The sequence below is a fragment of the Homarus americanus genome, unplaced genomic scaffold (genome assembly GCF_018991925.1).
Source record: "Homarus americanus isolate GMGI-L3 unplaced genomic scaffold, GMGI_Hamer_2.0 scaffold40151, whole genome shotgun sequence".
NCBI lineage: Eukaryota > Metazoa > Arthropoda > Malacostraca > Decapoda > Nephropidae > Homarus > Homarus americanus.
The window spans coordinates 1-25,170 of NW_024740670.1; the positions used below are offsets into that span (position 1 = coordinate 1).

Consider the following 25,170-nt stretch of genomic DNA (forward strand, 5'->3'; position numbering starts at 1 on the left):
GTTTTATTTTTGATACTCTTATTCTTGCCTGTCGTTCTTTATCTTTTATTTATGTTATATATCCTCTTTTTGTTAGTATTAGTCCAAGCATCCTGCCTTCAGCGTCGTATGGGTATAGTTCCTGGTCGACTGTTACTGAACTTCTTTTCATCTTGGCTATTGGTATTATCTTGAATTTGTTCTTATTTGTCCTGATTTTCCATTTTTTCTCAGTCATTTATATTTTTTATCGCTCGTACCGTGTAGAGTGCCATAAATTGGGTTGATTTTCTTGGGTATGATACTATTTGAGTAATATCATCAGCAATCATTACATATTCGCTAAAGGGGGTGGGTTGAGGTGTGTGTGAGGTATAAATTGTATATAGTGTTGGAGAAAGGCATCCTCCTTGAGGTACTCCACTCTCAAGATTAAACATAGTTCCCATAAAGTTTCCTATTTGAATTTGTGCTCTCCTATCCTCTAAATAGTTACACAATATTTTTAGCAAGTGTTCGTTAAGTCCCAATATTAATATTTTATATTTTAAGCCTAAATGCCAAAGTTTATCAAAAGCCTTAGAAACGTTCCTTAAAATTATATTGATCTGGTTCCCCTTGCTTTTTTCTATTGCAATTATTTCCGTTATTGTAGCTATTGCAGTTAGGGTATTTCTATTGGGCATAAATTCATGTTGTCTATTGTTAGTTTTCCCCTGTTGTGTTAAAAAGGTTATAAGTCTTGAATTTAACATTTTTTCCAGTAGTTCCCGGTAATTTAATATTTCCTTATTGTCCTTACCCTCCTTGGGATTAAATATCATTTTGGCATATTTTAGTTTGTCTGGAAAGTAACCGGTTATTCAGCATGCGTTATAAATGTTTAATTGTGTTTTTAAAATGTTTTCAGGTAGATTTATGATCATATTTCGTGTAATACCCGTGAGACCGGGGGCCTTTTCTTTAAACTTCCTCAGACAGTGCATCATTTCTCCCATAGTTCTTATTTTATTATTAGGTAATAAGTTATAGTCTATATATTGCTTTGGGGTGATTCTATGTATTTATCTACCCACTTCGTCTTCTATACTTTCTTCGTGTTCACGATCAAAATCTTCATTTTCCTCATCTGATATTTTAAAAACTTTTACCCATTCCCTTTTGAATGCTGACTCTTGTTCATTTTCCTCGTACAGTTTTGATCCATTTTGGTCTTTAATGTCTGGTGTTTTTTGCGTGTTGTACCCAATCATCTTGTTTAAGGAAGTCCAAAATGTTTTTGTGTCTTTAGTCTTGTCGGCCGCCATTATAATATCATTCCATTTTTTGTTGTTTGCTTCCTTCCATGCGTCTCTCAATTTTATCTGCAGTGCTGTCTGCGTCGTATATAGCCATCTGTTACTGTCGTGTCTTTCCTTATACCTGTTTATTTCATTGTAATAGGTCTGGATTAATTTAACTTCTTCTGTTAGTCTGTTGTTGGGTAATGTTCTAAAGTGTGAAGTAGGAGTGTGTTTGGTTATAGATGTTTTTATTGCTGAGTGCAGTCTGTCCATTTCTGAGTCTGTCTTCTGTTGTTTTCCCTTGTAGGTTAATCGAATGGTGATTACCTAAGCCGTCTTTGAAGCTGTCCCAGTCTGTTTTGCTCATTTTCAGCCTCTTTTATTGGTATCTATATGGGGCTTGTTGGCAGTGTTAGTATAATTGGCAGATGGTCACTGCCTGTGAGAGGTCCTTGTTTTATATAAAGTTTTGGCACGAAATCATCTACTGAGTGTCCGCAGGATAACATCGTGTACACGGATTGGCAGCGAGAAAACTACTTCAGAGCGGTGGTGGAGGAGTTGGGTGAGGAGCAGGGACCTCTGGGGGTGGAGTATGACCACCTCACCCTTCATGCCTCACGCACCCTCCAACACCACCTCCCTCACAGCAACAAACTGGTCGACGTCTCCAGTGGCACCATGAAGATGCGTATGATCAAGAGTCACGAGGAGATAGCTGTTATTAAGGTGAGTCACCATGGCCCTGGTGTTATTAAGGTGAGTCACCATGGCCCTGTTGTTATTAAGGTGAGTCACCATGGCCCTGCTGTTCTTAAGGGGAGTCACCATGGCCCTGCTGTTAAGATGAGTCACCATGGCCCTGCTGTTATTTAGATGAGTCACCATGGCCCTGCTGTTATTAAGGTGAGTCGCCATGGCCCTGTTGTTATTAAGATGAGTCACCATGGCCCTGTTGTTATTAGTCACCATGGCCCTGACCATGGCCCTGAGTCACCATGGCCCTGTTGTTATTAAGGTGAGTCACCATGGCCCTGTGAGTCACCATGGCCCTGTTGTTATTAAGTGAGTCACCATGGCCTGTTGTTATTAAGATGAGTCACCATGGCCCTGTTGTTGAGTCACCATGGGTTATTAAGGTGAGTCACCATGGCCCTGTGTTATTTGTCACCATGGCCCTGTTGTTAGGTGAGTCACCATGGCCGTGCTGTTATTAAGATGAGTCACCATGGCCCTGTTGTTATTGGGTGAGTCACCATGGCCCTGCTGTTGATGAGTCACCATGGCCCTGTTGTTATTAAGGTGAGTCACCATGGCCCTGCTGTTATGGGTGAGTCACCATGGCCCTCTGTTATTAAGACTGTTGTTATTAAGATGAGTCACCATGGCCCAGCTGTTATTAAGGTGAGTCACCATGGCCCTGTTGTTATTAAGGTGAGTCACCATGGCCCTGCTGTTATTAAGATGAGTCACCCATGGCCCTGTTGTTATTAAGGTGAGTCACCATGGCCCTGTTGTTATTAAGGTGAGTCACCATGGCCTTTGTTGTTATAAGTGAGTCACCATGGCCTGTTGGTTATTATTAAGGTGAGTCACCATGGCCCTGTTGTTATTAAGGTGAGTCACCATGGCCCTGTTGTTATTGGGTGAGTCACCATGGCCCAGCTGTTATTAAGGTGAGTCACCATGGCCCTGTTGTGGTGGTCACCATGGCCTGGCTGTTATTAAGGTGAGTCACCATGGCCCAGCTGTTATTAAGGTGAGTCACCATGGCCCTGCTGTTATTAAGGTGAGTCACCATGGCCCAGCTGTTATTAAGGTGAGTCACCATGGCCCTGTTGTTATTAAGGTGAGTCACCATGACCCTGTTGTTATTAAGGTGAGTCACCATGGCCCTGCTGTTATTAAGGTGAGTCACCATGGCCCTCTTTTTTTTTTATTAAGATGAGTCACCATGGCCCTGTTTTTTATTAAGATAGCCACCATGGTCTCTGCTGTTATTAAGGTGAGTCACCATGGCCCTGTTGTTATTAAGGTGAGTCAACATGGCCCAGTTGTTACAAGAAGGTGAGTCACCATGGCCCTGTTATTGCACCATGGCTATAAGGTGAGTCACCATGGCCCTGTTATTAGTGAGTCACCATGGCCTGTTGTTGGTGAGTCACCATGGCCCAGCTGTTATTAAGGTGAGTCACCATGGCCCTGCTGTTGTCACCATGGCCCTGGGGTGAGTCACCATGGCCCATGCTGTTATTAAGGTGGTCAGTCATGGCCCTCTGGTTGCTGAGTCACCATGGCCCTGCTGTTATTAAGGGTGAGTCACGATGGCCCTGCTGTTATTAAGGTGAGTCACCATGGCCCAGGTTATTAAGATGAGTCACCATGGCCCTGTTTTTATTAAGATGAGTCACCATGGCCCTGTTTTTTATTAAGGTGAGTCACCATGGCCCTGCTGTTATTAAGGTGACCATGGCCCTCACCATGGCCCAGCTGTTATTAAGGTGAGTCACCTGCTGTTATTAGGTGAGTCGATGGCCCTGCTGTTATTAAGGTGAGTCACCATGGCCCTGTTGTTATTAAGGTGAGTCACCATGGCCCTGTTATTAAGGTGAGTCACCATGGCCCCTGTTATTAAGGTGAGTCACCATGGCCCAGCTGTTATTAAGGTGAGTCACCATGGCCCTGTTGTTATTAAGGTGGTGAGTCACCATGGCCCTGCTGTTATTAAGGTGAGTCACGATGGCCCTGTTGTTAAGGTGAGTCAAGTGTTTTATTAAGATGAGTCACCATGGCCCAGCTGTTATTAAGGTGAGTCACCATGGCCCTTACCATAGAGACCATGGCCCTGCTGTAATTAATTAAGGTGAGACCATGGCCCTGCTGTTATTCAGGTGAGACCATGGCCCTGTCATTAAGGTGAGACCATGGCGCTGAATTATTAAGGTGAGTCACCATGGCGCTGTTGTTATTAAGGTGAGTCACCATGGCGCTGCTGTTATTAAGGTGAGACCATGGCCCTGCTGTTATTAAGGTGTCACCATGGCTAGATATGTTTTATTTTGTATATTTTGTTATTCTCCTAATATTAAAGCGGGGCCACCTCGGCTGGGTCTCACTAGTCGGTAACGTTGTGAACCCCAAGGCCGACCTGATCATTATCAAACTACTGGGGCGTCAATTGACGTCACCGCGGTTGTTTGAGAATCGGCTTTTTTCACACTTCATTTTTCCAACATTCGCGGCCTGAGATCCAAATTTTCTTCTGTGGAGCACCATTTATTAACCTTAATTCACCTCTTCCCCGATATATATATATATATATATATATATGTACATATATATATATATATATATATATATATATATATATATATATATATATATATATATATATATATATATATATATATATATATATATATATATATATGCTGATAACCACAAGGAAAGAAGAAAACACGAAGTTCCCAAGCGCTTTCGTGTAATTCACATCTTCAGGGGTGAGTACCGACTAGAGAGAGTAATACAAATCAAGGTGTATATAAACAGAGGAGGGTGAGACCAGGTCCACAATGGTCAGGTATTAGGTAATGACCCTACTGTCTTTAAATAACGCACAACTTGGTTGGTGGTCAGGTCAGATGACTATATCTCTAAAATGAATGACCTCTTATGTGATACCACAACATATTCTAAACTTATAAATAATCCTCTCAACACTGTCAACACCCAGTTCAACAAAAAACTGAAGTCCCTATTGAGAGGCAAAGCTACGCTCATTAAACATCTTACTTCAACGTCCCCTCCACTGCCATACATGTACGGTGTAATCAAGACCCACAAGCCCAATAACCCAGCAAGACCCATCATTAGCTCAGTTGGGTCAATCTCTTATAAACTATCTAAATGGTTAGTTTCTTTACTAAATCCCCTAGTTGGCAACATTTCTAACTCCAATATCAAGAATAATACGGATCTGGTTGATAAACTCAATAACTTACACATTAATCATGATTTTAAACTGGTCAGCTTTGATGTAACGTCACTCTTTACAAAGGTCCCAGTTGATGATTTACTAGAGTTCCCCATAGATTCCCTGGATAACATTTCACTGCCCGTCTCGAAAGACGACTTCATCGAACTCATCAAACTATGTATTAAGGATTGCAAATTCGAATTCAATGGGGAATATTATGCTCAAAAATTTGGTATGGCAATGGGTAATCCACTCTCACCTGTATTAAGCAACCTATATATGGAATTCTTTGAAAAGAAACTATTAAGTAATATTTTACCACCCTCAGCAGTCTGGTTTATATATGTTGATGATGTATTATGTCTCTGGCCATGTAATGAGGACCTAAAAGCTTTCCTGCCACAACTTAACAACTTAGCCCCCTCGATCAAATTCACTGTGGAATTAGAGCAAGACTGTAAATTGCCATTCCTAGACTGTCTGATACACAGAATAGGTAACACTTTTAAGTTCAGTATTTATAGAAAACCAACTAATGTGTGTTCATACATTCATTATTATTCTGCCCACCATAATAAAGTCAAACAGTCAGTATTTTCAACAATGTTTTTACGTGCCTTGAGAATTTGCAGTCCGGAATTCATCGATGAGGAATACAAATATATATATAATATTGGCTCAAACCTTAAATACCCTAGATCTTTCATAGACAAATGCTTAAACATTACTAAGAAAACTTTTTATAGAACTGACCCCAAGCCCACCCATGACCATAAGAATATCTTAATATTACCATTTCACAAAAATTTCTCACACATTCCTGCACAGCTAAAAACCTGGAACGTCAATGTGGCATTTAAAAACTCATGCACTGTTAAACAAATGTTAATCAAGAACTCCCCCAACAACACAATTGGTTGCATTTATAAAGTTCCTTGCAAGGAATGTAACATGTTTTACTTAGGCCAGACAGGTAAAGATCTTGCAACTAGAATTAAACAACACAAATACAGTGTTAGGACAGGCCAGGAATCCAATGCTCTGTTTGTTCATTTGAGGGATAACAAGCATTGCATTGACTGGGATAATGCCTCCTCAATATTACCATGTAATTCAATTGATAGTAGGAACATCATAGAATCTAGTCTTATTAAACATACCGAAGCATTCAACATGAATTTGAGTAACGGCATGTACAAGCTGGACAATTTTGTAATTAAGAAGATTTGTGATCAGGTGAGAAGGCCGGGTCACTTGACCATCTGACCTGACCACCAACCGTTGTGTGCTATTTAAAGATTAGTAGGGTCATTACCTAATACCTGACCATTGTGGACCTGGTCTCACCCTCCTCTGTATATATACACCTTGATTTGTATTACTCTCTCTAGTCTGTACTCACCCCTGAAGATGTGAATTACACGAAAGCGCTTGGGAACTTCGTGTTTTCTTCTTTCCTTGTGGTTATCAGCATATATATATATATATATATATATATATATATATATATATATATATATATATATATATATATATATATATATATATATATATATATATATATATATATATATATATATATATATATATATTATGTGTGTATGTGTGTTAGTAAAAAAATATTAAATTTGTAATGTTTTGTTTGATTTATCATCATAAAAAATAATGAGCTATTTTACTTACATAATTATAAGACTAAGTGATATTTATTTTGGTAATTTGGCTTACCCTCAGATCTAGCCCTAGAGGCATGGTTATCAGTCTGATGATTATGAATTTAATGTTATAAAAGTTACCTTTGACAAGTTGATTAATTGGTAACAAAAACCTGACCGTAACAGCGGTCAGTAGTGTGTACATCCTGCTGCGTGTACTCTGAGCTGGGTGTACTCTCAGATGAGTGTACTGTGCATTGTTTTCTGTACATTCAGCTGTGTGTACTCTGAGTTGTGTATACTGTACTCTCAGCCGTGAGTACATTAAGCAATGTGTACATCTCAGACAGTGGCCATCAATGTGGGTCTTATGGTATATCTATGTCAGTTAACATATACAGTATAAAGACATATATGGTTCTTTACCCACTAGTGATGATGGAGAGGGAGTAAGAAGAGAAAGGAATTGATCGTGTTTGATGTGTTTCCCCAGAACTGCGCAGCCACGTCAGACGTGGGTGGTTGGGCGTGTGCTGCAGCACTAGGAGAGGGCGTCCCTGAGTACGAAATAGCTCTGGCAGGCACCCGCGCCATGATCAACAACATCGCTAAACTCTACCCAGACAGTGAACTGATGGACAGTGAGTAACCTACAGTAGGTGCTAGGGGCTGGGTAGGAGGTGTTGGGTGTTAGGTTCGGGTTATTAGGTGTTGGGTGACAGGTTCTGGGTACTAGGTGTTAGGTGCTAGATTCTGGGTACTAGGTGTTTGGTGCTAGATTCTTGGTACTAGGTGTTTGGTACTAGATTCTGGGTACTAGGTGTTTGGTGCTAAATTCTGGGTACTAGGTGTTGGGTGACAGGTTCTTGGTACTAGGTGTTGGGTGACAGGTTCTTGGTACTAGGTGTTGGGTGACAGGTTCTGGGTACTAGGTCTTAGGTGCTAGATTCTGGATACTAGGTGTAGGGTGACAGGTTCTTGGTACTAGGTGTTGGGTGACAGGTTCTGGGTACTAGGTGTTGGGTGACAGGTTCTGGGTACTAGTGTTGGGTGACAGGTCTCTGGGTACTAGGGCATTGGGGTGACAGGTTCTGGGTACTAGGTGTTGGGTGACAGGTTCTTGGTACAAGGTGTTGGGTGTCAGATTCTGGGTACTCCTGGTGTTGGGTGACAGAAGTTCAGTACTTGGTGTTGGGTGACAGGTTCTGGATACTCAGGTGTTGGGTGACAGGTCTTGGGTACTAGGTGTTGGGTGATGTGGGTTCTAAGTACTAGGGTGTTGGGGTGACAGTTCTTGGGTACTAGGTGTTGGGGTGACAAGTTTTTTGGTACTAGATGTTGGGGTGACAGGTTCTGGGTACTCAGGAAATGGGTGATTGGTGGTTCTGGGTACAAGGTGTTGGGTGACAGGTTCTGGGTACTAGGGTCTTTAGGGTGCTAGGATTCTGGGGTACTAGGTGTAGGGTGACAGGTTCTTGGTACTAGGTGTTGGGTGACAGGTTCTGGGTACTAGGTGTTGGGTGACAAATTCTGTGTAGTAGGTGTTGGGTGAGACAGGTCTTGGGTACTAGGTGTTGGGTGACAGGTTCTGGGTACTAGGTGTTGGGTGACAGGTTCTGGGTACTAGGTGTTGGGTGACAGGTTCTTGGTACTAGGTGTTGGGTGACAGGTTCTGGGTACTAGGTGTTGGGTGACAGGTTCTTGGTACTAGGTGTTGGGTGACAGGTTCTGGGTACTAGCTGTTGGGTGACAGGTTCTGGGTACTAGGTGTTAGGTGCTAGAATCTGGGTAGTAGGTGTTGGGGTGTGACAGGTTCTTGGATACTAGGAATTGGGGTGATGGTTCTGGGTACTAGGAGTTGGGTGACAGGTTTTGCACTAGTTGTTATGACTGATTCTGGGGCACTAGGTGTTGGGTGACAGGTTCTGGTACTAGGTGTTGGGGTGACATTCTGGGGTACTAGGTGTTGGGGTGACAGGTTCTGGTACTAGTGTTGGGTGTGACAGGTTCTGGGGAAGTACCAGGTGTTGGGGTATTGGTGTTCTTAAGTACCAGGTGTTGGGTGACAGGTTCTGGGGTACTAGCTGTTGGGCAGGACAGGTTCTGGGTACTAGGTATAGGTGCTGTGAATCTGGGTAGTAGGTGTTAGGTGCTAGATTCTGGGGTACTAGTGTTAGGGGTGACAGGTTCTGGTACTAGATGTTGGGTGTGACAGGTTCTGTGGGTACTAGGTGTTGGTTTGATTAGGCTCCTGGTACCAGGTGATGGGCAGTGACTGGTTCTGGGCACCAGGTAAAGGTGAGACAAGTTCTGGGGTACTAGGTGTTGGGTGACAGGGTTCTTGGTACTAGGTGTTGGGGTGACAGGTCTTGGGTACTAGTGTTGGGTGACAGGTCTGGGTACTAGGTGTTGGGTGACAGACCCCACTAGGTGTTGGGTGACAGGTCTTGGGTACTAGGTGTTGGGGTGACAGGTTCTTGGGTACTAGGAAATGGTGGACAGGTTCTGTGGTACAAGGTGTTGGGTAACAGGTTCTGGGTATAGTTTTGGGTGACAGGTTCTGGGTACTAGGTGTTGGGGTGACAGGTTCTTGGGTACTAGGTGTTGTTGTGACAGGTTCTGGGGTACTAGGTGTTGGGTGAATAGTTCTGTTTCAGGTGTTGGGTGACAGGTTCTGGGTACTCAGGTGATGGGTGACAAGTTGTGGGTACTAGGTGTTGGGTGACAGGTTCTGGGTACTAGGTGTTGGGTGAAACGTTCTGGGTACTCGGTGTTAGGTGCTAGATTCTGGGTACTAGGTGTTGGGTGACGGGTTCTTGGTACTAGGTGTTGGGTGACAGGTTCTGGGTACTAGGTCTTAGGTGCTAGATTCTGGGAACTAGGTGTTGGGTGACAGGTTCTGGTTACTAGGTGTTGGGTGACAGGTTCTGTGTACTAGGTGTTGGGTGACAGGTTCTTGGCTACTAGGTGTTGGGTGATAGGTTCTGGGTACTTGGTGTTGGGTGACAGGTTCTGGGTACTAGGTCGTAGGTGCTAGATTTTGGGTACTAGATGTTGGGTGACATGTTCTGGGTACTAGGTGTCGGGTGACAGGTTCTTGGTACTAGGTGTTGGGTGACAGGTTCTGGGTACTAGGTGTTAGGTGCTAGATTCTGGGTACTAGGTGTTGGGTGACAGGTTCTTGGTACTAGGTGTTGGGTGACAGGTTCTGGGTACTAGGTCATAGGTGCTAGATTCTGGGTACTAGGTGTTGGGTGACAGAATTCTGGTATTATAGGGGTGTTGGGTGACAGGTTCTTGTGTTAGGTGTTGGGGTGACAGGTTCTGGTACTAGGTGTTGGGGGTGACAGGTTCTGGGTACTAGGTGTTGGGGTGACAGGTTCTGGGTACTAGGGTGCTGGGTGACAGGCTCTTGGTACCAGGTGTTGGGTGACAGGTTCTTTTGTACCAGGTGTTGGGGTGGACAGGTTCTGGGTACTAGGTCTTAGGTGCTAGATTCTGGGTACTAGGTGTAGGGTGACAGGTTCTTGGTACTAGGTGTTGGGTGACAGGTTCTGGGTACTAGGTGTTGGGAGACAGGTTCTGGGTACAAGGTGTTGGGTGACAGGTTCTCGGTACTTGGTGTTGGGCGACAGGTTCTGGGTACTAGGTGTTGGGTGACAGGTTCTGGATAATAGGTGTTGGGTAACAGGTTCTGGGTACTAGGTGTTGGGTGATAGGTTCTGGGTACTAGGTGTTGGGTGACAGGTTCTGGGTACTAGGTGGTTGGGGTGACAGGTTCTGGGGTACTAGATGTTGGGTGACAAGTTCTGGGTACTAGGTGTTGGGTGACAGGTTCTGGGTACTAGGGTGTTGGGGTGACAGGTTCTGGGTACTAGGTGTTGAGGACAAGTTCTTGGGTACTAGGTGCTGGGTGACAGGTTCTGGTACAAGGTGTTGGGGTGACAGGTTCTGGGTACTTCCTGTGTTGGGGTGACAGGTTCCTGGGGTAATGGGGTGTTGGGTGACAGGTTCTGATACTAGGTGTTGGGTGACAGGTTCTAGTACTAGGTGTTGGGTGATAGGTCTGGGTACTCAGGTGTTGGGTGACAGGTTCTTGGTACTAGGTGTTAAGTGACAGGTTCTGGGTACTAGGTCTTAGGTGCTAGATTCTGGGAACTAGGTGTAGGGTGACAGGTTCTTGGTACTAGGTGTTGGGTGACAGGTTCTGGGTACTAGGTGTTGGGTGACAGGTTCTGGGTACTAGGTTGTTGGGTGACAAATTCTGTGTACTAGGTGTTGGGTGACAGGTTCTGGGTACTAGGGGTGTTGGGGTGCAGGGTTCTGGGTACTAGGTGTTGGGGTGACAGGTTCTGGGTACTAGGTTGTTGGGTGATGTTCCTGGTACTAGGTGTTGGGGGCACAGGTTCTTGCACTCAGGTGTTGGGTGACAGGTTCTGGGAACCAGGTGTTGAGTGACAGGTTCTGGGTACTAGGGTGCTAGCAGACAGGTTCTGGGTACTAGGTGTTGGGTGACAAGTTCTGGGTACTAGGGTGTTGGGTGACAAGTTCTGGGTACTAGATGTTAGGTGCTAGATTCTGGGTACTAGGTGTTGGGTGACAGGTTCTGGGTACTAGGAATTGGGTGACTGGTTCTGGGTACTAGGTGTTAGTGACAGGTTTTTGGTACTAGGTGTTGGGTGACTGGTTCTGGGTACTAGGTGTTGGGTGACAAGTTCGAACTAGGTGTTGGGTGACAAGTTCTGGGTACTAGGTGTTGGGTGACAGGTTCTGGGTACTAGGTGTTGGGTGACAGGTTCTGGGTACTAGGTGTTGGGTGACAGGTTCTGGGTACTAGGTGTTGGGTGACAGGTTCTGGACACTAGGTGTTGGGTGACAGGTTCTGGGTACTAGGTGTTGGGTGACAGGTTTTGTATACTAGGTGTTAGGTGCTAGATTCTGGGTACTAGGTGCTATGTGCTCGATTCTGGGTACTAGGTGTCAGGTGCTAGATTCTGGGTACTAGGTGTTGGGTGCCAGGTTCTGGGTACTAGGTGTTGGGTGACAGGTTCTGTGTACTAGGTGTTGGGTGACAGGTTCTTGGCTACTAGGTGTTGGGTGACAGGTTCTGGGAACTTGGTGTTGGGTGACAGGTTCTGGGTACTAGGTCGTAGGTGCTAGATTTTGGGTACTAGATGTTGGGTGACATGTTCTGGGTACTAGGTGTCGGGTGACAGGTTCTTGGTACTAGGTGTTGGGTGACAGGTTCTGGGTACTAGGTGTTAGGTGCTAGATTCTGGGTACTAGGTGTTGGGTGACAGGTTCTTGGTACTAGGTGTTGGGTGACAGGTTCTGGGTACTAGGTCATAGGTGCTAGATTCTGGGTACTAGGTGTTGGGTGACAGGTTCTTGGTATTAGGTGTTGGGTGACAGGTTCTTGGTGTTAGGTGTTGGGTGACAGGTTCTTGGTACTAGGTGTTGGGTGACAGGTTCTGGGTACTAGGTGTTGGGTGACAGGTTCTGGGTACTAGGTGTTGGGTGACAGGTTCTGGGTACTAGGTGTTAGGTGACAGGTTCTGGGTACTAGGTGTTGGGTGACAGGATTCTGGGTTCTGGGTGTTGGGTGACAGGTTTGGGTACTTGGAAATGGGTGACAGTTTCTTGGTACTAGGTGTTGGGTGACAGATTCTGGGTACTAGGTTTTGGGTGACAGGTTCTGGGTACTAGGTGTTGGGTGACAGGTTCTTGGTACTAGGTGTTGGGTGACAGGTTCTGGGTACTAGGTGTTGGGTGACAGGTTCTTGGTACTAGGTGTTGGGTGACAGGTTCTGGGTACTAGCTGTTGGGTGACAGGTTCTGGGTACTAGGTGTTAGGTGCTAGAATCTGGGTAGTAGGTGTTAGGTGCTAGATTCTGGGTACTAGGTGTTAGGTGACAGGTTCTTGGTACTAGATGTTGGGTGACAGGTTCTGGGTACTAGGTGTTGGTTGATTAGTTCTTGGTACCAGGTGATGGGTGACTGGTTCTGGGTACCAGGTGTTGGGTGACAGGTTCTGGGTACTAGGTGTTGGGTGACAGGTTCTGGGTACTTTAGGAATTGCGTGACAGATTCTTGGTACTAGGTGTTGGGTGACAAGTTCTGGGTACTAGGTGTTGCGTATTCTGGGTACTATGTGTTGGAGTGCTAGATTCTGGGTACTAGGTGTTGGTGACGAGTTCTGGGTACAAGGTGGGTGACAGGTTCTGGGTACTAGGTGTTAGGTGACAGGTTTTGGTTCTAGGTGTTGGGTGACAGGTTCTGGGTACTAGGTGTTGGGTGACAAGTTGTAGGAACGCTAGGTGTTGGGTGACTGGTTCTGGGTACTAGGTGTTGGGTGACAGGTTCTGGGTACTAGGTGTTGGGTTACAGTTTCTGGGTACTAGGTGTTGGGTGACAGGTTCTTGGTACTAGGTGTTGGGCGACAGGTTCTGGGTACTAGGTTTTGGGTGACTGGTTCTGGGTACTAGGTGTTGGGTGACAGGTTCTGGGTACTAGGAATTGGGTGACAGGTTCTTGGTACTAGGTCTTAGGTACTAGATTCCGGGTACTAGGTGTTGGGTACTAGATTTTGGGTACTAGGTGTTGGGTGACAGGTTCTGGGTACTAGGTGTTGGGTGACAGGTTCTTGTTTCTAGGTGTTGGGTGACATGTTCTGGACACTAGGAGTTGGGTGGCAAGTTCTGGGTACTAGGTGTTGGGTGACAGGTTCTTGGTACTAGGTCTTAGGTACTAGATTCCGGGTACTAGGTGTTGGGTACTAGATTTTGGGTACTAGGTGTTGGTTGACAGGTTCTGGGTACTAGGTGTTGGGTGACAGGTTCTGGGTAAAAGGTGTTAGGTGACAGGTTCTGGGTACTAGGTGTTGGGTGACAGGTTCTGGGTACTAGGTGTTGGGTGACAGGTTCTGGGTACTAGGTGTTGGGTGACAGGTTCTTGGTACTAGGTGTTGGGTGACAGGTTCTGGGTACTAGGTGTTGGGTGACAGGTTCTTGGTACTAGGTGTTGGGTGACAGGTTCTGGGTACTAGCTGTTGGGTGACAGGTTCTGGGTACTAGGTGTTAGGTGCTAGAATCTGGGTAGTAGGTGTTAGGTGCTAGATTCTGGGTACTAGGTGTTAGGTGACAGGTTCTTGGTACTAGATGTTGGGTGACAGGTTCTGGGTACTAGGTGTTGGTTGATTAGTTCTTGGTACCAGGTGATGGGTGACTGGTTCTGGGTACCAGGTGTTGGGTGACAGGTTCTGGGTACTAGGTGTTGGGTGACAGGTTCTTGGTACTAGGTGTGTTGGGGTGACAGGTTCTGGGGTACTAGGTGTTGGGGTGACAGGTTCTGCAGTACTAGGTGTTGGGGTGACAGGTTCTGGGCACTAGGTGTTGGGGTGACAGGTCTGGGTACTAGGTGTTGGGGTGACAGGTTCAAGTACTAGGAAATGGGTGACAGGTTCTTGGTACAAGGTGTTGGGTAACAGGTTCTGGGTATTAGGGTTTGGGTGACAGGGTTCTGGGTACTACAGGTGTTGGGTGACAGGTTCTGGGTACTAGGTGTTGGGGTGACAGGGTTCAGTACTAGGTGTTGGGTGAGAATAGTTCTTTTGGTACCAAAAGTTGGGTGACAGGTTCTGGGTACTAGGTGATGGGTGACAAGTTGTGGGTACTAGGTGTTGGGTGACAGGTTCTGGGTACTAGGTGTTGGGTGAAACGTTCTGGGTACTCGGTGTTAGGTGCTAGATTCTGGGTACTAGGTGTTGGGTGACGGGTTCTTGGTACTAGGTGTTGGGTGACAGGTTCTTGGGTACTAGGTGTTGGGTGACAGGTTCTTGGTACTAGGTGTTGGGTGACAGGTTCTTGGCACTAGGTGTTGGTTGACAGGTTCTGGGTACTAGGTGTTGAGTGACAGGTTCTGGGTACTAGGTGTTGGGTGACAGGTTCTGGGTACTAGGTGTTGGGTGACAGGTTCTGGGTACTAGGTGTTGGGTGACAGGTTCTGAAAACCTGCCGACCCACACACATCTACACTTCACCACATCTAACCTTATAAAACTGAAGCAACTGCTCAGGGCAGAAAGATAGAAAAGATTGAGTAAAATTCAATTGCGTCTCTAAAAATGTTTTAAACCCTTATCTGTAAAGTGTAGTGGTATATAACCTTCAGATATCGTCACAATCTACAAAGATATGAAGCGGGTTGGAGTCTGACTGGTCTCTGCCTGCCCCTCATGGCAAACCACACGTGCCAAGGTCACTTGCCTGGCCCAGTGGTACCAACCTTACACTCATGAAATTTGCATACAGTCCTATACTTTCCCAAATTCTGCTATATTTATTGTAAGTAAATGATACTAAAATAATTTAATATAACAAATAATTAAGAAATTATTTTTTTAAGGATTGGCGAGCGACCACGGTCCTCCACTCTAAACGTTCTTGAGCTGTTTTTACCAGTCCTCTTGGATTTTGTATCTTTCTGGAGACCCAATTCTTAATTTCATTCATCCATTCATCCCAGTCTCTGCCTTCCCCTGGCCCTCTTACCCTCAAATTTGTCCATTAAAATTTATTATTATTCCCTCACCCCTAATTATATGACCAAAATATCTATTTTTTTCTATACATTTTAATTATTCCTCTTGAAGTTTTTGTTTATCTTAGTACTTCTTCATTTGTTGTCCTGTCAGTGTAGCCTATTCTTAGCATTCACCTTAAACACCACATTTCAAAGACCTCCAACCTCTTTTCCTGGTCCTTGTTCATCAAAGTCACCCTCTGGCAATATTGAAAATCTATTTTCTGTTTCATATTTTAGCTCTACAATGTAATGATAGTTTAAGTAATGTGTAGTATTGCCTACCGTTATTAGTAATAGTTGCCCCTCGTGGAACGTGGATGGCCGGCCCAAGGGCCACCTAGGCGTGAATTTGTTTAAGGTGTAGAAGCTGTCGCCAACACAACAACCACACCCTAAGTTAACGTGCTGCATGACCCAGTGTCAAGGAATAGTCAGAGAAAACTTGATAACTGCACTGGCTAACCATTACCCATGGCATATGATCCGCAAATCGATTAATATCCAGGTCTCCAATTACTGTTGGATAGACAGAAGCCAATGGCGTAAAGAAACGTGGCCATAGTTTCACACTGTCGGGGATCGAACCCGGGTCCCCTTGCCTGCGAGGCGAGCATGCTGACCATTACACCACAGGTCTCCACCGTTAGTAGCAATAATGTGCAGTGTTACCTACCGCTACTAATAATAATGTGTAGTGTTACTAACCATTATGGGTAATACAGTAATGTGTAGTGTTACCTACCATTACTAGTAATAATGTGAAGTGTTACCTGCCATTACTAGAAATACGGTGTAGTGTTACCTGCCATTATGTGTAATAATACGTAGTATTACCATTACTAGTAATAATGTGTAGTGTTACCTACCATTACTAGTAATAATGTGTAGTGTTACCTGTCATTACTAGTAATAATGTGTAGTGTAGTGTTAGTGTTAAGAACATATGAATGGAGGAAACTGCAGCGGGCCTATTGGCCCATACTGGGCAGTCCCATTTTCATCAAACCCCGATTGCTCATATAAGCATCCAACCTATGTTTGAAGCTATCCAGCGTATTCGAGTTAATGATGATATTTGGTAACTTATTCCACTCATCCACTACTCTTTTTCCAAACCAATGTTTACCTATTTCGCGCGTAAATCTAAATTTGTCTAATTTAAAACCATTGTTACAAGTTCGCTCCTGGCTGGATAGTTTAAGCACCTTTGAAATGTCCCCTTTGTTTAGCCCTGACTTCCATTTATACACCTCTATCATGTCGCCCCTCGCTCTACGTCTCTCGAGGGAGTGCAAATTAAGATGCTTTAACCTGTCTCTGTACTCAAGGTTCCTAATGCCCGGGATTAGTTTTGTCATTCTCCTCTGAATTCTTTCCAAGGATTCTATATCCATTCTGTAGTACGGTGACCAGAATTGAACTGCGTAATCCAAGTGAGGTCTCACAAGCGCAAGCTATAGTCTTAAGATGATTTCGCTAGTCTTGTAACTAACACTCCTTTGTATGAACCCAAGTACTTTATTAGCTTTGTTTGAGCAAAAACACATTGTTTACTTGGCTTAAGATTCCTAATTATCATTACTCCTAAATCTCTCTCACAGTCGGATTTCTCAATAACATTGTTGTTCATCTGGTATCTGGTTTCCCTGTTTACATCTCCTATACTGAGTACTTTACATTTGTCCTCATTGAATTTCATCTGCCATTTTTCAGACCATTCGAAAAAATTGTTTAGATCTTTCTCTAGTTTTGAGTAGTCCTCGTCAGATTTAATTACACATCCTGTTTTAGTGTTGGGCTATCAACTGGTGACTTGGTGGGGAGCCTCACCTCAAACTGTCAGTAGCAAAACTATTGACATAAACAGTGCTGGTGTGGAGGTTAGTGGGATGACAAGCCAGGATGGCGTGATATAAAAGTGTTTATTCTACTGTAGTTTAGATGCTCACAAGTGATCGTGGGCACGTTCGTGCCCGGTTGCGAGTCCGGTGGTACAGTTTACCGAGGCGTGAAAGTTCGAACGCTCGTGCTTGGCTAGCTTGCAACCGCCGTCCGGCTGACAGCGTAGAGCGACATCGTTTTCCAGATGGCTGTGGTTGTTATAATCATAGTCATGGTTGTTATAATCATGGTCCTGGTTGTTATAATCATGGTCCTGGTTGTTATAATCAGGGTCGTGGTTGTTATAATCATGTTCGTGGTTGTTATAATCATGGTCGTGGTTGTTATAATCATGTTCGTGGTTGTTATAATCATGGTCGTGGTTGTTATAATCATGGTCGTGGTTGTCATAATCACGGTCGTGGTTGTTATAATCATGGTCGTGGTTGTCATAAACATAGTCGTGGTTATGATCATAGTCGTGGTTGTTATAACCATCGTCGTGGTTGGTATAATCAAGGTCGTGGTTGTTATTAACATCGTCGTGGTTGTTATAATCATGGTCGTGGTTGTTATAATCATGGTCATGGTTGTTATAATCATGGTCGTGGTTGTTATAAACATCATCGTGGTTATAATCATAGACGTGGTTGTTATAATCATGGTCGTGGTTATTATAATCATGTCGTGGTTGTTATAATCATGGTCGTGGTTGTTATCATGGTATAGTTGTTATAATCATGGCCGTGGTTGTTATAATCATAGTCGTGGTTGTTATAATCATGGTCCGTTTGTTATAATCATGGTGCTGGTTGTTATAATCATGGTCCTGGTTGTTATAATCATGGTCTGGTTGTTATAATCATGGCCGTGGTTGTTATAATCATAGACGTGGTTGGTCCTGGTTGTTATAATCATGGTCCTGGTTGTTATAATCATGGTACGTGGTTGTTATAACTACAGACGTGGTTGTTATAGTCATTATGGTCCCTGGTTGTTATCATGGTTTGATCGTTATAATCATGGTCCTGGTTGTTATAATCATGGTCCTGGCTGTTATAACTGGCGGTCCTGGTTGTTACACTGGGCGGTCCTTGGTTGTTATAATCATGGTCCTGGTTGTTATAATCATGGTCCTGGTTATAATCATGGTCCTGGTTGGTTATAATCATGGTCGTGATTCTTATAACCATGGTCATGGTTGTTATAACTGGCGGCCGTGGTTGTTGGTAATCAGTCGTGGCTGTTATGTAACTGGCGGCCGTGGTTATAATCATAGACGGGTTGTTATAATCGGCGTATCGGGTTATTATAAACATGGTCGGTTGTTATAATCATGGTCGTGGTTATAACTGCGGCCGCGGTTGTTATAATCATGGCCGTGGTTGTTATAATCATAGTCGTGGTTATAACTGGCGGTCCTGGTTGTTATAATCATGGTCCTGGTTGTTATAATCATGGCCGTGGTTGTTATAATCATAGACGGGTTGTTATAATCATAGTCGGTTGTTATAATCATGGTCGGGTTGTTATAGTCAGGCGGTCCTGGTTGTTATCATAATGTGGTTGTTATAACTGTTGGTCCTGGTTGTTGTAATCATGGTCCTGGTTGTTATGCAATCATGGTCCTGGTTGTTATAATCACACGGATTCTTATAATCATGATCGTGGTTGTTATAATCATGGCCGTGGTTGTTATAATCATGGTCCTGGTTGTTATAATCATAACCTGGTTGCTATAATCATGGTCCTGGTTGTTATAATCATGGTCCTGGTTGTTATAATCATGTCCTGGTTGTTATAACTGGCGGTATCGTGGTTGTTATAATCATAGTCGTGGTTGTTATAACTCTTCGGCGGTCCTGCTATAATCATGGTCCGGTTATTATAATCATGGTCCCTGCTGGTTATAATCGTGGTCCTGGTTGTTATAATCATGGTCCCGGTTGCTGCAATCGGCGGTCCTGGTTGTTATAATCATGGTCGTGGTTGTTATAACTGGCGGTCGTGGTTATAATCATGGCCGCGGTTGGGTTATAATCATGGTCCTGGTTGGTTATAATCATGGTCGGTTGCTATAATCATAGTCGTGGTTGTTATAATCATGGTCCTGGTTGGTTATAATCATGGTACCTGGTTGTTATAATCATGGTCCTGGTTGTTATAATCATGGTCCTGGCTGTTATAATCGTGGTCCTGGTTGCTATAACGTATCCTGGTTGTTATTGGTAATCATGGTCCTGGTTGTTATAATCATGGTCCTGGTTGTTATAATCATGGTCGTGGCCGTTATAATCATGGTCGTGGTTGTTATAATCATAGTCGTGGCCGTTATAATCATGGTCCTGTTGTAATCATGGTCCTGGTTGTTAATCTGCGGTCCTGCTTGTTATAATCATGGTCCTGGTTGTTATAATCATGGTCCTGGTTGTTATAACGCGGTCCTGGTTGTTATAATCATGGTCCTGCTTTTGGTTATAATCATGGGTCGTGGCTGTTATAATCATGGTCTTGGTTGTTATAATCATGGTCCTGGTTGTTATAATCATGGTCCCGTTTGTTATAATCAAGTGGTCGTGGCTGCTGCTGTTATAATTGGCGGTCCTGGTTGTTATAATCATATCCTGGTTGTTATAACTCTGCGGTCCTGGTTGTTGTAATCATGGTCCTGGTTGTTATAATCATGGTCCTGCTTGTTATAATCATGGTCCTGGTTGTTGCTAATCGTGGTCCTGGCTGTTATAACTGCGGTCCTTGTTGTTATAACTGGCGATCCCGGTTAGTATAATCATGGTCCTAGCTATTGTTATAATCCTGGTCCTGGTTGTTATAATCATGGTCCTGGTTGTTATAATCCTGGTCCTGGTTGTTGTAATCATGGTCCTGGTTGTTATAATCATGGTCCTGCTTTGTTATAATCATGGTCCTGGTTGTTATAATCGTGGTCCTGGCTGTTATAATCATGGTCCTGGCTGTTATAATCCTGGTCCCGGGTTGTTATAATCATGGTCCTGGTTGTTATAATCATGGTCCTGGCTGTTGTAATCATGGTCCTGGCGTTATAATCACATCCTGGTTGTTGCGTAATCATGGTCCTGCTGTTATAATCCCGGTCCTGGTTGTTATAATCATGGTCCTGGTTGTTATAACTGGCGGTCCTGGTTGTTATAATCATGGTCCCGGGTTGTTATAATCATGGTCCTGGTTGTTATAATCGTGGTCCTGGTTGTTATAATCATGGTCCTGGTTGTTATAATCATGGTCGTGGCCAGTAATCATGGTCGTGGTTAGTTGGTAACCGCGGTCGTGGTTGTTATAATCATGGTCGTGGTTGTTATAATCGGCGGTCGTGCTGTTATAATCATGGTCGTGGTTGTTATAATCATGGTCGGGTTGTTATAACTGCGGTCGTGGTTGTTATAATCATATCCTGGTTGTTATAATCATGGTCCTGGTTGTTATAATCATGGTCCTGGTTGTTAGTAATCATGGTCGTGGTTGTTAAGTAATCATGGTCGTGGTTGTTATAATCATGGTCGTGGTTGTTATAATCATGGTCGGTTGTTATAACTGCGGTCGTGGTTGTTATAATCATGGTCGTGGTTGTTATAATCATGGTCCTGGTTGTTATAATCATGGTCGTGGTTGTTATAATCATGGTCGTGGTTGTTATAATCATGGTCTTGGTTATAATCATGGTCGTGGTTGTTATAATCATGGTCGTGGTTGTTATAATCATGGTCCTGGTTGTTATAATCATGGTCCTGGTTGTTATAATCATAGTCGTGGTTGTTATAATCATGGTCGTGGTCGTGATACTTGCAGTATCTAATATACTATAGGAAGGAATAGAATAAAGGTTAGAATAATTAGTTCAAGAAATATTCGCCATAAGGAGAGGTTAAAATCATAAAAAAATGATATTATGAAGAGAAGTGACCTTGATTCTGGTGTGATTAGTCACCATCTGCTTAAGTCATCACCTGTGTTAAGTCATCATAGTCATCATGTACGTTAGTCAGTTTTAGGCCCATCTCGCATGACTGACCCACCATCGATGTTCTTTCCGCACGAGGGTGTTAGTTTTCAATGCGTCTTATTTTTTACGCTGGTGGATGTAAGACCTCCGACACTCACTGACGCAGTTATGGTCAATTTGGTGTTATTCTTGTTTATAAATGCCTTCTAATCTGTCTCAAGTCTATCCGTCCTGTCTATTGCCAGTCAGCTGTCTGTCTGTCATGTTAGTTGCCATATTGTCTATTTGTGCATGTATGAATCTGTCTATTTTTGTCAACCTCCTGTCTGTTTCACTGTCTATATTTACCCTGTGTCTATTGTAGTCATCTTCTCCATGTATTTCTGTTATTTTCTTTTTATCTCTTCTCACAGGAATAAGCATACACTGTAGCTGTAAGGTCGTCTGGTAAATTTGAAACTGCGCATCCAGACGCATGATGAAACTCAGCTCGCCCCCACCTGCTATCTCTAACTATTTTCTGTTTCCCCTTCTTTATTTGTTATTCTATTTACTCATTTTCCTTCCTTTACTAATCCGGACAACATTAAAAAAAAACGTAGGCTCAGAAAAAAGTGGCGGGAGGAGGAGGGAGCCGAATACCATAACTGCAATCGTGGGCTGGGTGCGCCAAGTCCGTAGACTTGCATCGTTTTCCAGCGTAAATAAAATGGTTATGTATTGGCTTCCTAAAGAAACCATCGATATGGGACCAGGTTTGTTCCACTGAACAAATTTTTTTGCGATTTTTCCACCAAGTTTGATGAAAAACGATTGTGCCGTTTCGGCTGCCCAGAGCAGACACACACACACACACACCCCTAGTGCTATAGTATATTAGATTACTCTGGATGATAGACTGTAAATAATGTACAAATGTTATAAACCCACATTTATATAATATTACTGACTTTATATTTGACAGAGGCTAATGCAACCGTGTGTGTGCGATAATAATAATAATAATAATAATTAACGGTTTATTGAAAGAGCTTGGCAGCCAGAAGGCTGAAAATATGCAGTTACATATTTGGGGAATGGGTTTCGAATTACAAATAATATACAAGTAACATAAGTGACACAAATAAGACATATAATAACTAGATGGGGAAAAGCTCAAACTACAGTTCATTTCAACATAGTGACAGTGCAAGGAGTAGTGTTTACTGGGAATTGAATACACTGGTTTATTACAAGTTGATAATTTTTACAATGGTTGGGACTGGGCTGTTCTTATAGCGATCAGTTCGTGCACGTATGGGCTGGATGCGATTGTGGTGTCGAACAGCAATTCTCGGGCTAGGGATCTCAGGTGGTAGTAGGAGCCGGTGTCGAGGATGGTGTAGAAGCTTCTTACCAAATTTGCAGATGAGGTCGTGGTGATGGTCAGTGAGAGTCGAAAGGGTCAGTGTGTTGAGCGCTTCTTGATATGTGGAGTAGGAAGGGGAGAGAATAATCTTGCATGCCCTCTTTTGCACTTTTTCTAGGTGTTTACGTTGTGTGGCATTTAGGGAGGAAGACCAGGTGGGGGAGGCATAGGTGAGCTTGGGAAGTATGAATGTTGTGTAAACACTGTGGAGCTCGGGTGCAGGAACTCCGAGGGACTTCAGTCGGCGGAGGAGGTGGAGAAAACTGGAGGATTTGACAACTTCACTGACGTGTGGTTTCCAATTTAGTTTGTTGTCTATGGTGACGCCGAGGAGCTTCGTGGAATCTACAACCTGGAGTGTGTTCGGACCTAGAGTAATGAAAGGAGGTGGGACAATGTCGGAGAGGTTGAAGGGCGGTATAGTTGGAGCAGAATTTGACGCTGATCCCAATGGTGAGTCGTCGACATATTTCCAGCGAGCAGGGGTTTCTCTTAGGGCATCATTGATGAGCATAAGGAAGCAGAGTGGTCCCATCTTGGTGCCTTGGGGACGCCAGGTGAGTGACTGAAAGGTGGAGACAGCCCTCGGAAGCGTACAGCTTGGCGTCGGTCACTGAGGAAGTCTGTAAGCCATGGTATGAGACTTCTCCGAAGCCCGAGGTCAATAGCTTTGTTTATGATTATATTGTGGTCGACTAGGTCGAACGCTTTAGTGAACGAAGGCGACAGCCAGACGTTTTTCGTTTCTCGAGATGGCGGTATATGTAATCGAGAAAGCTGACAAGACAGTGAGTGGTGGAGGAAGTTTTCATGTTGCCAAATTGCTGAGGGTCTACGACTCCGCAATATCAGCATAAGCCCAGTCAAACACAAACTTTCACAGATTAGGCTGGGTATTGGGGTGATTGCAATAGGTCGTAGCTGATTTAAGGATTGTGGGCTGGTTGACTTGGGCACTGGTGATACATAAGAGGTCTTCCAGTCAGCTGGGCATCTGGCTTGACTGAGAGAAGCATTGATGATGGAGCAGAGGGGTTTAGCAAGCCTGGGAGAACTCCTTGAATAGTTTCATTGGTAAGTCAATGGGGTGGTAGAGCGTTTAATTTTAGTTTGTCCAGGCGTTTTGCTGTCAAATTTCTACTAAGTCAGTGGGAAGGGGGCTGGTAGGTAAGCAGGGAGAGTGGTTGTGTCAAGCCGTGGGAGCGTCTGGCATATAGTAGCGAAATGGTTATTTGTTTGCTCAGCTGCGTCAACATTAGTGAGATGGCTAAGAAGGAGGGGTGTGTCATGTTGTTTAGTCCACAGAGTTCTTTAAGCTACCATACCATTGACTGATGTTCGTTTCAGGTGTTGTAATTGCTGGGTAGTGGGACTTCTTTGCAGTGCGTATTTCGCGATGACTCTGTTGCGAAGTGACCTGTAGCGGATGTGGTCATTGAGATGAAAGGCTCTGTCTCTGTTGCATAAGTCTTTGATCCGAGGTGTGATCCAGGGGTCAGCTGGGTGACATTGACGGACTTTCGGGAAGAAGTGGTGTGTGTGTGTGTGAGCGCGTGCGCGCGCGTGGTCACTAATACAGTGTGGTGTTGGCAGGTGGGTGTGGTCACTAATACAGTGTGGTGTTGGCAGGTGGGTGTGGTCACTAATACAGTGTGGTGTTGGCAGGTGGGTGTGGTCACTCACAGTGTGGTGTTTGGCAGGTGGGTGTAGTCACTAACAGGTTTGGTGTTGGTAGATTCAGATTAATGATCACTAATACAGTGTGGTGTTGGCGGGTGGGTGTAGTCACTAATACAGTGTAATTGTTGGAGAATGAGTGTGGTCACTAACAGTTTGGTGTTGGCAGGTGGGTGTAGTCACTAATACAGTGTGGTGTTGGCAGGTGGGTGTGGTCACTAACAGTGTGATGTTGGCAGGTGGTGTGATCACTAATACAGTGTGGTTTTGGCAAGTGGGTGTGGTCACTAACAGTGTGGTATTGGTAGGTGGGTGTGGTCACTAATACAGTGTGGTGTTGGCAGGTGGGTGTGGTCACTGGCAGTGTGGTGTTGGCAGGTGGGTGTGGTCACTAGCAGTGTGGTGTTGTTGGTAGGTGGTGTGGTCCCCGCTAATTCCAATTAGTGGTGGCAGGTGGGTGTGGTCACTAACAGTGTGGTGTTGGCAGGAGAGTGTGGTCACTAATACAGTGATGTGCTGGCAGGTGGGTGTGGTCACTAATACAGTGTGGTGTTGGGAGGTGGGTGTGGTCACTAAGAGTGTGGTGTTGGAAGGTGGGTGTGGTCACTAATACAGTGTGGTGTTGGCAGGTGGGTGTGGTCACTAATACAGTGTGGTGTTGGAAGGTGGGTGTGGTCACTAATACAGTGTGGTGTTGGCAGGTGGGTGTGGTCACTAACACAGTGTAGTGTTAGCAGCGTGGGTGTGGT

General features: G+C 44.3%; 1 long non-coding RNA gene across 1 annotated transcript; it reads left to right on the forward strand.

Annotated features, from left to right (window-relative positions):
* The first annotated feature begins 1,606 nt into the window (after positions 1 to 1,606).
* LOC121875501 lies at positions 1,607 to 25,170 on the forward strand. Its single transcript, XR_006090620.1, has 3 exons — positions 1,607 to 1,991; positions 7,387 to 7,534; positions 25,159 to 25,170. It is a non-coding gene; the product is annotated as an uncharacterized LOC121875501 (long non-coding RNA).